Source organism: Hyalella azteca, unplaced genomic scaffold (genome assembly GCF_000764305.2).
Source record: "Hyalella azteca isolate HAZT.00-mixed unplaced genomic scaffold, Hazt_2.0.2 contig2815, whole genome shotgun sequence".
Classification (NCBI taxonomy): Eukaryota; Metazoa; Arthropoda; class Malacostraca; order Amphipoda; family Hyalellidae; genus Hyalella; species Hyalella azteca.
In genome coordinates this window covers 237,105-254,463 of record NW_025933076.1, presented here as the reverse complement: position 1 = coordinate 254,463, position 17,359 = coordinate 237,105, and positions in this window count along the sequence as shown.

Here is a 17,359-nt window from a genome sequence, read left to right as displayed (position 1 = left end):
GTGAAGAAAATTCTGAGCAGATGCACTATTTGCATCAAGTATCAAGGAAAATTTTGTGCTCAAATGATGTCCGATCTGCCCGCCACGAGGCTGGCGACGGACACTCCAGCCTTTACCCATGTGGGTATTGATTTCTTCGGGCCTTTTTACGTGACTAATAACCGTAAGTCGGAAAAACGTTTCGGCGTGATTTTCACGTGCTTAACAACTCGAGCAGTTCATCTCGAAGTGGCCTTTTCCCTCAATACGGACTCCTTTATCAGTGCCTTCCGTCGCTTTCTCTGCCGGAGAGGAAACGTAGCCTCCGTTACGACCGATAATGGCACGAATTTCGTTGGCGGAAACCGAGAATTGCGAGAAGCGCTAGAGTCTTGGAATAAGGTTAATTTCGAAAATTGGTTGCTTCAACGAAACATCTCGTGGAAATTTAATCCGCCTTACGCAAGCCACTACGGAGGCGTGTGGGAAAGGCTGATTCGAAGCGTTCGAAAAATTTTAACTTCTCTGCTACTCGAGCAACCTTCGAAGTTAACAGATGAGAGCCTGAATACTCTCTTCTGCGAAGTCGAGAGTATATTGAATAACAGACCCCTTACTCCGTTATCGGACGACCCGAATGACTGTGACGCTCTTACCCCAAACCACCTTCTGCTCCTGAACTCGACCCCATCGTTGCCTCCAGGCGTGTTCGAGCCGTCGGACATCTACCTTAAACGTCGCTGGCGTCAGACGCAATATCTCGCAGACGTTTTTTGGACTCGTTTTCGACGCGAATATTTGCCTTTGCTGCAGACAAGACAGAAGTGGAACAAGGAAGAAAGGGTTGTGAAGCCAGGAGACCTGGTTATCGTCTCAGACATAACTTTGCCACGAAATCAGTGGCCACTGGGCCGCGTCGAAAAACTCTCCCCGAGCGAAGATGGAAGAGTTCGAAGGGTCAAAATTCGTATATGTAAATTTAAAGACGGCTCAGTTACTCGATTAGGGACTTCAATTATTGAGCGACCCATTTCAAAGCTAGTACTGCTCATGCCAACTGATTGAGCTACCTTGTTTTATCAGTTAGTGCATTTTAACCCGTCTGATAAGATTCAGTTTTAGGAATAAAATTTCCTTTTCATTCATACTTCGATAAGCCGGTCTTTAAATTTGGGGCCGGTGTAAAGAATTTTACTGAACATACTTCTCCCGTGTACATAAGGTTGGGACCTTTTACGTAGGACCAGAGTTGATGAGCTCGGACAAAATTCATTTTGAACCAAACTTGCCCGAGATTGTTCAGCAATTTGGTATGTTATCATTTACTTATGTTATGATCCTTTTATTGCTTGTTACCTTGTTTTTTTTTTTGTTTATAATCTCGAATATAACCTAAATTTTGTATTCAGATTGTTCATTCTTTGTTTTCAGAAACCGTTACAATCCACAACGAGTTTTCATTCTGAACAATCCCCTGAACAAAGAGCCATATTCTTTACAAATACAAATCGGAAATATTCATGAGATGTAAATTCACGAAGTATATTAGACCAATCAGGAAGCATAAATGTGCCCGTTAATGAGCCTCCTAATAATTAGGTGGAGTCTGTCTATGATTCAATTTTGCGCAACTTCTCTGTTATAAACAGGAGAATATTGCAGAATTTAGTGCTTATGTGGCACTTTGATTAAAGCAATCATTGTCATTTCGCTGCCGAAATTCTTCGGCTGCACCATTAGCAACATATTAATCACAATCACTTCCCTCCTGTAATTCATGTATTGTAACACTGTCAACATGGCAATCATAGTCATTTCACTAACACTATTCAAGTACTACTGCATCACCATTGTCCATAAAATCACTACCACTTCATTGTTGCAAAACAGTTTATTTTACACCGACGAATAATTGCTCTGCCATTTGTCCGCTTGGGCGTCAATTATTCCTGGGGATGGATTCCATTTATCGCGGGTTTGCAAACGGCGCAGAACAGCGATCAGGTCAGAGACTTTTTGGCTCTGAACTGATGAGCGTCAACGGAAGAGTGTTGGTGGAGCGATTCTGGCATGGATTGCCAGTCGCCGTGAGCTGTTATTGCAATAACTAAAGAGAACTGAGACGTACATGACTAGTATACAGTGGTCTCTTATTTTGTCGATCATGTTGGGAAAATTGGATTAAGTTTCGTAGTATTAAACAGCTGACTTAAATCAGGTTTTTGGTTTCAAATGCATATTAGGAAATAAGAATACTGCAATTCCAAAACTTCGTTAAACTTGAAAACGTCATTTTTAGCTGTGGCAAAGTGTACGCGGACATGTTTCGAAAGAGCCTTCCTATTATTGTCATACCACGCATGCTGCATCGTTCTAGCCCAGTTAACATTCATTCATAAATACTGTATATGAAGTGGAATGACTGAAAGTCGATACTTGAAAACGTTAGCTTATGTGTGATTGTTAGCTTATGTGCCTAAAAAATTACCACTTATTATTATTTCAAACATAAAAATCACATAAACTCATATGAATATTTTAAAATCAATTTCTATGAAAAAAAACTACCCAAGTTGATAATTTTAAGCGAAATTGTAGAAAAAATTCATTTTTTGTTCACTTGCTTCGGTTAAATTGAATATCTTGAGGATTGAATGTTTTAATCGGGGAAGTTTCCGAAAACCGCCTGATGTAGATACTCTATCAACTGATATATGACGAATTTTATTAGTTGATTTATATACCGAAGAAGAATCGCCACTTCACTAACACAATTTTTGTACTGCACCACCATCGTCCAAAAAATCGCTACCACTTCACTGTTGCAAAACAGTTTATTTTAGCTATATATCTACGTATCTATATATATATTATGATTAGAAAAAGAATCATAGCAGAATTATCGGGGGTCATTTTACTCACATCCACGGCCAATGATCGGCCGCTGGTGCCGTCCACTCACCATTTTCCCAACCCCAGTGCAGGCCTACAAGCAATTAAGCCACCATGGGAGACTGCACTAGATATTGCGTCTAAGATGTACAGCAGAAGCAATACAGCGCTCTATATTACCATACAATATTGCATATAATACTGAGTGATATGATAGCGTGGCGTGCAAATAATAACGATCTGGCTATCTTAAACGTTAATGTACCCTACTTCAGACCTTGTAAGAATAATGTTCTGTGTAGCCACGTAACATTAAACTCACCACCAAGAAATAGCGAATTTACCATCCGATTTTTGCATAACAAAGAGAAAAAATATTTGCCTAACTCGAATAAATTTTATGATCTTGTGTGTGCACATAATAATTTCAGTGGAACGCAGTTATAGGATAAATTAATTAGTCGCCGTTCTGTATTAATTTGTATATCATGACAAACGCTGAATTCAACTTTTACTTGAAAGATCTGTAGTCGATTGAAGCTTAGTATTCAAAGTTCTATGAAATCATTTGGTCGGATCATACAATGAATCTTGATTACACTTTTGTTCCGAAGTAATATCGTCGTCACCATAATAATAAACATCATTAAACTCCTGCAATCAAACTACCCACCACAATAAAATTCCGTTGCTATTATTCAAAATAAAGTTAACAATTTCTCCAAAACTATTTTTTTTCGACTACGATCGCAATAATTGGACCGTTAACTCCGATTGTAGCCGGAAATTTCAGTTTTACGTTGTATAAATAAGTATGTAGAAAATATCGAAGTACTCGTAGAAGCCAATAATTGAAAAACTAATTGAAACATAAGTGAAGTCTAGTGATAAGAATATTTTACTTTTACAGTGCTGTCGCCAACGCTGCTGCCAGAAAAATTATTTTAACGTGAACATAGTGGAATATTTTGAATGCTAATTCCCTACCTAGGGAAAGCAAGAGCGGCTTGCGTACGAGCTTTCAATTTGGGAAGCTTTAAGCTAAAATCTGCTCTAGCTTCGAGTTATTATTAAGCTTTCAAAGTCATGCATGAATGGGTATAATATTCTTTTGAATTTTCGAAATCACTTTCAAATGATAGCTAGATAGCTAACATCAACTCTTGTTATTTTTCCGAAAATTATGCAAATTACGTTTATCATGTAAAAGAATCTTGAACACACATTTAAGAAACGACGAAACGTAAAAAACAGCTCCATTGACTGCGGTAATCAGTTTCAGCTGAAATAATTTAAATAATTGCAATTTTTTGGTATGGAAATAATTCCCAAAGAAGGATGATGAAACCAGATTACAGTTTTCATTCTTTAAAATAAATCCATTTTACATTATCACATCGAAGCAAATTAGTGGAGTGGAGGAAAAATATTCAAAAGAAAAGTTTTTACTGCGAAGAAGGTCGCGAACGTCGTTAACTTATAATTCGCAGAACGTTTATTAATATTCGTGTAGAAAATCTTACGGCCGGATCGTTCCGTTTTCTTCTTCTCTCTTGTGCTAGAATTTACGAGCCTTGACTGACAAGCTGGATTAACGTTGAAAAAATCTTGACTGCTTTTATGAAGAAATTACATCAGGAGTGAAGGAACAGCTGACACGGACAGTTCACGACTGATATCAACTTCATGATGGAGAAACAAATTTAGATAACGAGTGAAATCTTTAATCCATGCTGAAATATGTTGGTAAAGAATTTTAGGCTCCAAGACAGAACATTTAGTCAAATAATTTGAAAATCCACTCATTCATACACTCAACTCTTAGCGAATATAATGAAATTACTATAAAGTATTTTATTTTACCCTTCCAAAGCTCATCAGTAAGATAAAAAAAATCGTAATTTGTAATATAAATAATTTTGATGGAAGATGTTCAAAACTAAGGAGTTTTAAATTCTGTTTTATTATATAATATTGGTGTATTACCAAATTCTATTTTCTTATAATATATTATTATGATACCAATCTCTATTTTCTTATATTAAATATTTGTATCTATGTATGAATTTGGCGCACATAACGACAGTCTGCAGTACCAATAAAGCCTTCACGACCGAGTTGGCAGCAATTGAATGCAAAGCTTGCAAACGGAACTGAAAAGCTGCTCTGTTTCATATAATTTTCAGCTTTATTCACGAGCAGGTTTATCAAGTAATAACTCGAACAGCTCCTCCAGAACTCGGCATCATTAGTTCCTTAGCAATTTCTCATAAGCAGCACTTTGTTTAGTGGCACTTAATCTCAAGTTCGAGATTAAATCTCGTCTTGGTCCTTAGCAATGGCTTATGAATACGCGCACATTATACGCAGTTGATTTTAATGCGGCTCTTAAATTGCCCACAATTTTCATAATGAAAGAAACATTCGTTCATTTCCTGAAGTTTTCGAAGTTATTTTCTATGCAGCTACAGCATCAAATTTAAACTTAATAAGGACTATTTCATTTTAAACTTTATTCTTAACAAGCAGTGAGGAATATCCGAATTTCGCCTCAGTAAATTTCAATAAAATTTTCAGAAAACATGCTAAGTTTATTGTACCTTATTTACCGTACGAGGTCTTTTGAAATATTGATAAATGATATACCGAGGTATAATTGCAGCAACGAGACTCCGAACATTTTAGTAATAGTGAGGTTTTTATTGGGATTCTCTCAAATTTGATTTATAATACAATGGCAATTAATGAGGAATTAAATAGTTCGAAAATATTTCTGTTAAAGAGGATGATAAAATGTGTTCGTAATTTTTAGGGTGCATTAAAGAACAACATTTCTTTTGAGGTAATCAATTCCGAATTTTGAGCAACGAAATAGTCATTTTATATAATCTTCTATAACTCATAAATTAGAGAAGAAATTTCGCATTATTTATTCGAGCAGAAGCCAAGAGTTTCCTGTTAAAGGGTCCACAGTCGAAATCTCCGTTACAGTAGTCGCGCAAGTTGTTCCATCAAGTAAGGGTACTATGGCGGTCGATTACCGTAGATTTTTAAAGCTTTACGAGCTCCATGTATTCTCGGAGTGAATTACTGGGCAAGTTGGGACACATTATTGGGCACCATTTCCGCACGCGGATGATCTGACAACTGAGCTAATCTTCGAAGAAGGTTTTCTCTCTGTCGTCAGCAGAACCAAATGAATGATGTGTAAGATGAATGGGCGTGTGACTCACCGTGTGACTCACTCTCTCTTATAAGACTCACGTACGTGGAATGGCTCAGCGAGGTCTTGCAATAAGCTAATTCGTTGGAGGGTGAACAATCGCAACCAACAATGCAAGGAACTCCTGTGCGTAATGTAATTCCAATATTAACAGCAACTATTGAATAATGCCGAAATCGTAACTATAATCATCTATTTACAGGTGGAAGCCAAAATTAATTCCATTAAATGACAGTTCTGTAACTCACCAACAGTATATTAAAACATACTTTCAGTTAGTGTCCTTCGTTCTTCTTGTTTATTTTAATGTATTGTTTATCGAAACTTTGGTTGCATTTCGTCATGAAACGTAGCCTGCGTACCGCGTATCATACATTAGAACTTTCGATAGTAAACTGGGCATTAAGCGCACAACTGCACATCCTACCGTAACAAATTTACTGGTACTGAATAATGTAATATTAACATAATCAGATTTGAACACCTATCACTTCGCATCACTCGAACATCACACTTTACCAGAAACTTTGATCCGTAGTGCGATATCGTTAAGTTGTACGACTGTAGTAGCATAGCACGTTTGTCTTCATCGAGTTTATCATTGTTTTATTATAGTAGTACCGTATTGTTTCAAGTGGCGCCGTATTATTTCAATATGTTCTAAAAGATGCTGGAAGTTCGGCATGACCGTATAGTTAATAACGACGGGATTTCGTACTGATTGCGCTGACCGTGATCGTACTTTGCTAATGACCGTGCCGAAGATAGTTGTAGTGTAGTGCTCGGTACTTGATTGTTCAGACGGCTGGCTTCTCAATCGCTTAAGGTCACGATAGGCACTGTCGTAATGTTGATGTTGACTCCAAGGGATTACGTATGTAAACTTCGCTCATAATCTATTGATTAGCTTGAATGACAGCTCTGAAGCTCAGCTGTGGCTGAGAGAAAAATTCCCCGCAATTATGCGCAAAAATTGACCTAATTTCGTGCTTATTAATTTCTTACCTTATCAAAGATTTTGAATAAAAAAAAAGGTTTTTAGTCAATGAGGCATCAAACGAAGCATCCAATGTAACATCAAATTGCGTAGCCTCTCGGCAAGAAATCTATTCATTTTAAATTAAAAGCTACAGCGGCCCCAGCAATAATTTTCCAGTCCTGATTGTCTCGAAATCAATGAACTCAATACAAGACTGAGCTCTACGCATATGACCATTTATAAAACATTGCTGAGATTTGTGTGCATGCTCTGTGATTTGATGTAAATTCAAAATATTAGTATTTATTATTCAAGTTATACAAACATAAGAACACCAACAGAGCATTTTGCTAAATATTCGGCTTTCGCAAAGAGAAAAAAGCGTCAGCCTTTTTCTCTTCAAAGAAAAAAGCGAAAGAAAAAGCGCCAGCCTTTTTCTCTTTTCTTCCTTTTTCCGAGAGAAAGGCGTCAGCCTTTGTTCTTGCCATGACGTGAAGCACCGAGATTACCTTTTATATGTCAGGCAGTGTCATTATTATGCCTCAATATTTTTCTGCGATCCCAAGAGATTCTTTTGTTGATTGGCCCAGATATGAAGGGGGTTAGAAAAAATAAGGGAAACACCTGAGAAATCAACAAAATACATTTTAGTATGGTATAGGTCAACCTTTTGCGACAATTACAGCCTCAATTCTCCGAGGAATTGATTCATACAATTCGTGAATTAATTGTTCCAAATGAATATGAACTCGTTCTTCAGTTATAACTCCCTCCAGCTCTTTTAAAGATGATGGGGGCCGGAATCGACTTCTAACTTGCATCTCTTAAAATAAATTTATATCGACCATAAATGCTCGATAATATTCAGGTCTTGTGATTTTGGTGGCCAAATGAGATGTTAAAAACTTAAGTAATTAGAATGTTCCTCGAGCCATTGTTTAGGAATTTCAGCTGTAGGGATCGGATCATTATTATCTTGCAAGATGGCTTTTCCCTCCGGAAACAATGCTTGAACCATTGCATGAAATTGGTCCTCCAAAATTCCTACATAATCAAGGCTGTTGATTCTTCCATGATGAAAAATCATTGGTCCGCCGGATTTGCAAGAAATAACAACCCCAGATTGTCACAGATCACCCGCCATGTTTTACGGTTGGGAGGAGGCAGTCGGGATTATAAGACTCTTTTGGATGTCTCCAAACATAAACTCGGCCAGAGGTTGGAAATAAGGTAAACGATGATTCGTCAGAGAAAATCACATTTCTAGCGCATTTTTTCATTTATAAAAAAATGCACTATGATGCTCGCCATGTCCGTCTATCCGTCTGTCTGTCCGTCCGTGACTTCATGTTTTCGTCGACGAGAAAATGCGCTCTCTGTCACTCACTTTAGTGAGTACGGAGTTATATTTTTTCACTGTTCGAGGAACCAATTCTGGAAGTTTTTACACCACTCTAAACGCTTTGAATTGTTTTTATTTAAACCAGAGGTTTTCTAATTGCAGTTCTTATATATATTCCAGATCTGCGCCGTTTACGGCGGACGGTCTTTATGGAAACTGGGTGCTGTAGGTGTTCATTGAGGTCGGTGTCATTGTAACAGCCGCTGTCTTTCGACTGTCGTTCACAATTTGAATTAGATACTGACGGTCTCTCTTGCCTACTTCGTGTTTTGGCCAGACCGGTGCTTTGCTGAGGACGTTTTTCCTTTTCTTTCAAAAGCAATCATTACTTTTGAAACAGTACCTGTAAAAACGTCAAGCATTCGGGAAGTTTCTGTCACACAAGCACCTGCCATACGGGTATCAACAATTTTGCCTCTTTGAAAGTCAGAGAGGTTTGCCATTTATAGGTTATTGGCTAGGTTATAGTCACAAAAATTTACTAAAAATATCTGTGCAAGAATATAATATCAACTAGCAGCAATAAAAAACAATAAACATAAAAATGTCACGCTTTCGTTGGTTATAACATGTTCAAAAATTACGATTCCAAAATGTCAGGCGTTTCCTTTATTATGTCCGCGACCTCTGTATGTTGTATCGTTTAGATTTATATATTCATTCCGTTGGTTTTCTTATGCTTCTCAATTTAATGAAGTTTAATTAATGTTTCTAGACTTGTGTGGGGAGACGTAATTTTCCCATTTTGCACTTAAAATTTGTCATTAAGCAGAGTAAACTATTATTTTTTAGTTTAAGTTTATCGCTATCGATTCTTTTCTTGAAGCCTCGTGTACTTTCATTAGTTGTCACTTTCATTGCATATTTTTCGTACACAAGTTGTTGCCAACGATTTTTTTATTATCCCTTGTATTTTCCGTTTTCGATTGTATTCCTAGAACTCCTTCTCTACATCGGTGCTCTGCATTTCCGTCTTAATATTTCATCGTTTTCACGAGCAATTTGCAATTACCTCAATGATTCTCATATATATTGTGTGCACACGTAACCGCGACAAAGATTTGAAAGTTTGAATAATTCATTCGTTATCAAAATTGCTTTGCTTAAAGGAAGTCCTGAGCCTACGAGTTCGAAAACGTAACCAAAATCTCAGAGGATGTCACGGCAGCCCAATTCTGAGCAGGACGTGATCCGAATGTCGCTGTTCCTTGAATTGCATGAGAGGGACGAATGCGGCGTCACTCTCGCACTCTCTGGATTAGATTTGCTCCGAATTCATGCTGTACATGTAGTCCTAGAGACTTCTTCAACTCAGTTTTTTTCGAGTAAACCCACAGTAACGTGTTCTCTATTGAAACTTTCTGTCCAGTGACTCTGCAATTTATTTATCCGCGCGAAATTCTAACCAATATATCAGTGCTGGATTTCTTTCTTATTTTGCTGTCACTCAGTCCTTCACAATATTCTGAATTCCTTCGTGGTTAATTTCCGCTAAATTTTGGCAGACTTTCCGGTTAGTATTCTCCAGAGGATATATCTTGCAATTTTTATTTAATAAGTTGCACCCATATTATGGCGATAAATTTTCACTCATTTGTCAGCTTGACGCGAGTGCTTGGTAGCTGTAAGCCTGTCGATTTCTGTTCTACTTCTCTTATACTTTTAAATTCATGGTGATGTCTCCTGCATGACCATCACGTCTCTATCTTTTGAGTATTTCATGCGGCAGTGATATGAAGAACAAGATAAGATGATAGGAAGCATATTGAATTACCGTCTAAAAAGCAACAGCTGATCACTGCTACAGCGATCTATCATATGGATAAAAGAGTTATGTGGACATTTGATATATTGTTTTGTGTTTTTTAAGACATGTTGTTGAATTTGTAAAATTTTATTTTAGTTGTGTCATTATCTATCATTTGTGGCAGGCAAAAGGCTTTTACATATGAGTTTTGAAAACAATGAATAGATTTGTCAAGTCACTTACATCAAAATTTTCCCGTGACGTTACATTAATTTTTATCTCGGTTTGAGATCTTCAAATGAGACCACCAATAATTTATTCGTATTGACGTTGCCTAATTATTGGCTGATTATTCCTGTCATTTCGGTGTGATTAAGGCGTTAAAAAGGACAAGTACTAATTGGGATCATTCAATTATCGCTCATTAACGTTTTGATTCAAAGCGGATTATCGAAATTGCGAAACATAAATAGATTAGGATATCGGTTCTGGCCTAGCAAGAATATCGATGGAGTGCTCAAAGCTTCCAACACAAGAGATCATTAAATCTAAACAATTACTTTATTGTTGAAATATTGAGGAGTATTTATGCCAAGTCGGTTGAAAATCTGTAATATAAAAAATATATATAATATTTTCTTCTTGAATCTCTTCATTGTCTAAACCATCATATCATTGTAAACACATGCAAACAATAAAATAGAGATTGATGTAAATCATGATGTTATAATTCAGTTAATATAGCACTGACGATATGCTGAATGCTAAGTTTCCGATCTTAAGACAACACAATGACTATTTGGCGACGAATAGCAATGCAGACTGGTAAGGCTTCCGAAGATAAAAGGTTAAACATATTTGTGTAAGATTAACTTCGTTCGATTTCTTGATGATCTTTTCTGGATTCATTTCTTCCGGCAAAACCTCCTCAGATTTTATTATAATAATGAAAGCGCTCGGTGTCGGATGTTTTCGATGCAAGAGTCATTCGGAGGAACAATCTGAGTGATAATTTACGAGAATTCTCACATTTTTCTCCTCGCAGACATAAAAGGAACGGAAACCAAGAAAAAATGCGTTTAGAGCTCCAGAAGGACAAGTTGCTGGAGCCCTCTGCTTCTCTGGGTTGTTATTTGTTCTCCCCTGGGTAACAATTTTTTCCACTTCCTCGAGCAACATTTACGAACAATAAAATTCAACTACTGACTAAACATGTTGTCCCGGCGAGTTCAATGCAGTTACGTTGAATTTTACTTACTGGTTTAATATGTTAATTGTCATAAAAGAAGAAATAATTAAACCGAAATGCTTCATCAGGAGAGAAAGATGTGTAACACTTGCGTCAAACTTTATATCAGAATATCGGAATTCTTCAAATTACTCAGGACAGAGAAACCTATATCCCTAAATGAAAAATACATGACAAGTCCAATGTTTTACTGACCACGGAACATTCGTTGTAATTTTATAACATTAATGGTGAATATATAATCAGTCTTCCTGTTTGATGATGATGCTTTCTAGCTTTGTTACTACGTAGTAGGCATTCTTTGGTTCCTGTTCTGTATCTCTAGATTTAACAAATCTCATTATAAGTTTCTTTAAATGTGCTCATTATCAAATCCCTTAAGTTTCCTTGTAACTAATCAGAAATTACGAAGCCACTAAGCTCAATTTAAATTCAAATAATTTATAAAAGTTTTGTGTCGTACTCGTATTAATTATCGGTCCCATAAAATGTTTCGTCGCTAAGTGTGAAATGACCGAGCCTGCCAAAGGTTAATTACTGCCACTCGATTGCCTGACATCCAGCCTTTGATTCATCAAGCGAACTCGCCGAACTTGATACAGGCTTTAGAATGGACGAACGATATTCAGGAATATTCATTCATACGACCCTCAACCGCACCCCATATCTTTGTTCCATTATGGAATTGCTGGCCAATATACTATAGCACCTGTTGCACTCGAGCGCGAACCCGTCTTCCAAACTCACGCATTTTCTCATAGGTTTTGGGAAATATTTAATTGCTGTGGTTTCATACTGAGCCAGTATTAGGACACTGGTCCTTATAACTCATCAATTTGTGTGATAATTTATAGATTTGAGACATTGTGGGCACTTCTAAATGGTCATATGTCCGCGGAATCTCTCGGACATCACAGCAGGTTTAGGATCGCCTCCATTTCGCACACACCGGTGAACTTGTTCTTTAATGTCCTTCAGAAGCCTGCGCTCTAGTAACTTTCGGAGGGGAGATATGAATAATTTCAATACCTGTAAATGGTATATTGTATGCGAATTAAATTATATATGATCAGAGAAGCTCTATTTCCATCCGTTAAGACTTTGTCTGTAGAGTAGATGTGAAACAGAATGATCGCAAGATCTTTTTTATTTTACTTTCTTTTTTTTTGTAATTTTCGTCATTTCCGTAGCATTTGGAATCCACTAATGACAGACAGAAATCTATGAAGAATAGTTTTTTTATGTGTGCGTCTTGAACAGTGAACAAAAAATCGACCGTATGTCGAACCATTGTAGTAGTTTCATTTTATTTGAAATTATAAGCCATAATTTCCAAATAAGTTCCTGGAATGTACATAGCTTGAAGTATTTTGCAGCAACCAAATTCTTCCATGATTGTAGCAGCACGTGTTGTTACACTTGACTAACTATTAGAACAATCGCTTTCATATAATATGTAAGAGAAGTCCTCGTGATTCAATTTAGCCCTTGACGTTATCATATAGACATCCCAGTTCACTAACTATTATAACAACCGGTTTAATTTAATATGTAATTGATCGCTGTGTTATGTTACAAAGCCCTGGACCTAATCACATGGACATGGCAGTTGACCATTATAACAATAGCTTCTATATAATATATAATTGAAGTCTATTTGATGCAATATCGACCTCCACGTAATCTTTTGAACACACGCCAGAGTTGGAGCTATCGCTCACACCAGCCGGTCCATCGCCACGCTTACCTTGACCGAGACGAATGATGGCTCGTTGCTGCCTGCCTGATATTGACATGGCTACGTAGATGCGGCCTCACAGCTCAGCTTGACTCTATACGTTGAAGTTCGACGATTAAATGATAATTATGCTTGGTGGTAAGCTTGTGTTTCTGTGAACGATCTTTAAGGAGGGGTATACCCTAAAATTTTCGGATTTGGCTTTTCCGGTTTTTAGTCTCATCTTAAAACTGACATTCTGCTCTATCCAACGGTACCATTACCATCTCTGTACGTAGATTTATGCGTTCACGACAGATCATGAAAGGGGGGGGTGGGGGAGTTCTTTAACAAATAAGATAGGAGGTAATTCACCGCCCAGCACTTTAAATACAGTTACTGCTTGAGGTGCAGCTCAGTTACCCGTTTAGTCTCATCTTAAAGCTGACATTCTGCCCTATCCAACGGTACCATTACCATCTCTGTACGTTGATTTATGCGTTCACGACAGATAATGAAAAGGGGGGGGTAGTTCTTTAACAAATAAGATAGGAGGTAATTTGCTGCCCAGCACTTTAAATACATTGTCTGCTTGAGGTGCTGCTCAGTAACCCGCCTGGCGTCGTATAAGGAGGTGTGCATGCAGTCGCTCCTACCATCCTTGAGTGGAATCAAGCTCCAGTAACGTTCAGTTTCGTACCCTTGCTACATTGAGTGCCTATTGCGACGCGCGCGGGACTTTGTCGCGCTCTGCTGAACATTCACACTTATTGTCACGGCAAACCTATCTCCTCCTAGAGTTTTGAAGCTACAGCGATGAGACATATACCATTCGATTCGTAAAGACCATACCTATTGAGTAACGAAGCCCTTTTTAGCGCATTTTCTCATTTATGAAAAAAATGCACTATTGTGCTCGCAATGTCCGTCTGTCCGTCCGTCCGTCTGTCCGTCTGTCTGTTCGTCTGTCTGTCCGTCCGTGACTTCACGTTTTCGTCGACGAGAAAATGCGCTCTCTGTCACTCACTGCACTGAGTACTGAGTTATATTTTTTTAGATTTGTGCATAGTTTGGATTCAAAATGGGGGGGCAGGGGGAAAATCTGAAGAAAATGAGAAGAAAACGGGAAAATGCATGTAAAAAAACTAAGTCAAAAATCAAAAATCGGTCTTCGTTACTCGATTGGTATGGTCTTTACGAATCGAATGGTATATGTCTCATCGCTGTAGCTTCAAAACTCTAGGAGGAGATAGATTTTTAAAGTACCCCTTTTTTGTCTGTTTTCTATGAATTTCACGTTTTCTATTAATTTTTCCGAAAAAAATCATACGAACAAAATGTGCTTGTATTTTGGTTTTACATATATGTGTGAAATTTCAGAAAGATCCGTTAGTAAATGTGAAAGTTTTTCTGGAGGGTATACCCCACCTTAACATAAACAGAACTCTGACGTGCTTTAAACCAGTGGTTCCCAAAGTGGGCGATATTGCCGCCATGGGGGCGGTGGAAAGATCTGGGGGGGGGCGGTGAGGAAGAAAGGGGCAGTAGGGGGGGGCGGCAGTATGCGAAGTCGAAGTCAGAAGTTCGTATGTTTGTTTGACGATTTGTAAACAACACGTCCAGAACGTGACTCCGACTCGAATAAATTTTCACGAGCTAAAAATCTACGTTTGGTAGTTATGAATTTATATTCAAAATTTCGTTCGAATCTGTTCAGTAATTTGGAAGAAATTCTTTGATCCCTGCGAATTTCAGCCCATATCGCCATATAACTCCCGAATGAAGGTGAAATTTAAAAAAATTTTCACGAGCTAAACATCGCCGTTTGGTCCTAATGAATACGTGTTCCAAGTTTCATCGAGCTGCGTTCATTAGTTTGGGAGATATTCCTTGGTCACATGAATTTGAAGATTGGCCGTGAGACCGGCAGCGAGACCGGTCACGAGTCCGGCCGTAAATTTATCCGAGCCGTCATGAATTTCTAGTGCTGAAATAGTTAAAACTGTTAAAAAATATATTGTTTACTAAATGGGGTTCTAGGTGTGAAATACATTTTGTGTTTAACCTTTCTCTTTTAAAATTGCAGCATACTAAGTTTCAAGAAAAAGGCGTTTGTTTTTATATGTGTCTGGCGGGGGGGGGGGCGCTAGAGATTCACTGGGGAGCCAAAGGGGGCGCCAGCCTGAAAAAGTTTGGGAACCACTGCAGGATACAATTATATAAAAATTACTTTAAAAGTTTCATATTAATTGTAAAGGCAAAAACATTTGTTTAGATGTATATTCAGCTCTTATAAGGCCGAATGAAAGTTGGAATTTTTTGTATGTTTTTTCTTAATGACATGTATAGTACCTAGGTCATTAAAAAACAAGATGATGAATATATTCCAGTAATCAACTTTTGCAAAAATTGCCAGATTATTAACAGTTAACAATTAGACCTTGACAGCAGAGGGAAAAAATTTTTATTGAAGCCATTAAATGAAACTGCGAGTACTTGAATTATTCAAGGAATGTTTTGCATTTTCGTTTATATCCAAGATTTTTATCAAAAAACAACGAAATAATAAAGCAAGCAGTTCGAGCCCGACAATTTTTAATTCGTTGATCTGTATTCTAGATTCATTTATTCGTTTCGTATGAGTTAAATAAAAGTCAATTTAAGATCAATTATTCTTAGAACGTTTGCTGTATGTATCGAATTCAACTCTATAAAAAAACCCTGGCGTCATACAAGTCGAGATCGAATGGCTGAGGTAACTGAACGTGACAGATTTGTGGCGTGATATAAAATGAGGCTTAGATAACCACAGAATGTGACAACTTATTGCTACTCTGCTATTATTTAGAGCGGCGCTCAATATCAACGACTTCGACTTGGCAGCTCCCTCGATTGAATTTTCATGCCTTCAGACGTCTGTTCGTCAAAAAACATTCACTGCCTTCCAGATGAGGAGAATGGATATAAAAAATGTTGTCCTTATTTCGTGTTCAAATAGAATCCAGTGGCGGGCGATTGATCAAATACTGTCCGGCACTTGGCTTTCTTGTTCATAACTTCAGCCTTTTAAAGTATATTTTTTCTGCCTTGTTTTCGTATCGCGGAACCGACTCATGGGATGCGGTCGAACCATCTGCTTGTAAATGAAGGGAACAACGTGGCCGAGGTCCGCCCATTCCGATGATCAGAAGAAGAGAGGTCCTCCCCAGGCTCTTCAAGAAGATTAGAAACACCTTCGACCATTAATTCTTTCCTCGATCACTGGAGAGATTGTCGGCTTCGATGAAGATTGACCACCCGCATGACAGCGCTCAGACCGAGCTCGTCAAGTGAAGAGTCTATGGAAGACAAAACCAGTGTTTCAGGCCAAGATTTTTGCAGAATTAGGGCATAAATAAAACTCTAGATGGACTGTAGCGAGGTCATTTTGAAATAAAACCTAAGAATTTTTAGATTCACAATCAGGAAAGAAATATCATTCCAAAACTTGATATGTCAACAATCTTTTCCTTTGCCACTTGAGTTATAGGTGCTGGAAATTCCATCAATTCCTCATGTTTGATAGTTGACGTCAATCATCTTAAATTGAACTCAATCTAAGCAAATGAAATGATATTTTTTGCCGTATTTGATTTAAGGTTCTCTACTTCACCGTGCAGTACAACGACAATTACATGTTGAGAGTGGCGCAAATATTTTTGTACGAAGCTAAATGTAACTACGGCTTGGCAACGTACGGTGGGGGAGCCCCCCAAAAATAAATGATTTTTTAAAAATTGTTTATTTTAATAAATTATTCTGTCATACTTTGCTGGAGTGAACTCCAAGTCACGTGGGGCAGTTCCGCAAGTTCTTCAATACTTCAACGTTGATCTTCAGGGATTGGCTCACTAATTTTATCAACATTTTCTTCAGTGCGGGAAGTGGAAGGAGCGATGTTGGTCGTCAATTGACATTTCCTCTTTTATGGAACGGGAAAATCACTCTAAAACTTGCATTCTCCCCATAGCAACATCCTTGGAGGCCGTCTGTAAGTCTGTAACATTGTTTTTCACAGAAGAAAGCAAAATTTGACGGCAGCGTGTTGCTCACGAAAATCAGCCATCGTCAAAAAACGACGAGAGCGCAAAAGAAGCGTCACAAAAAAATTTGTGATAATTTTAACACGGCC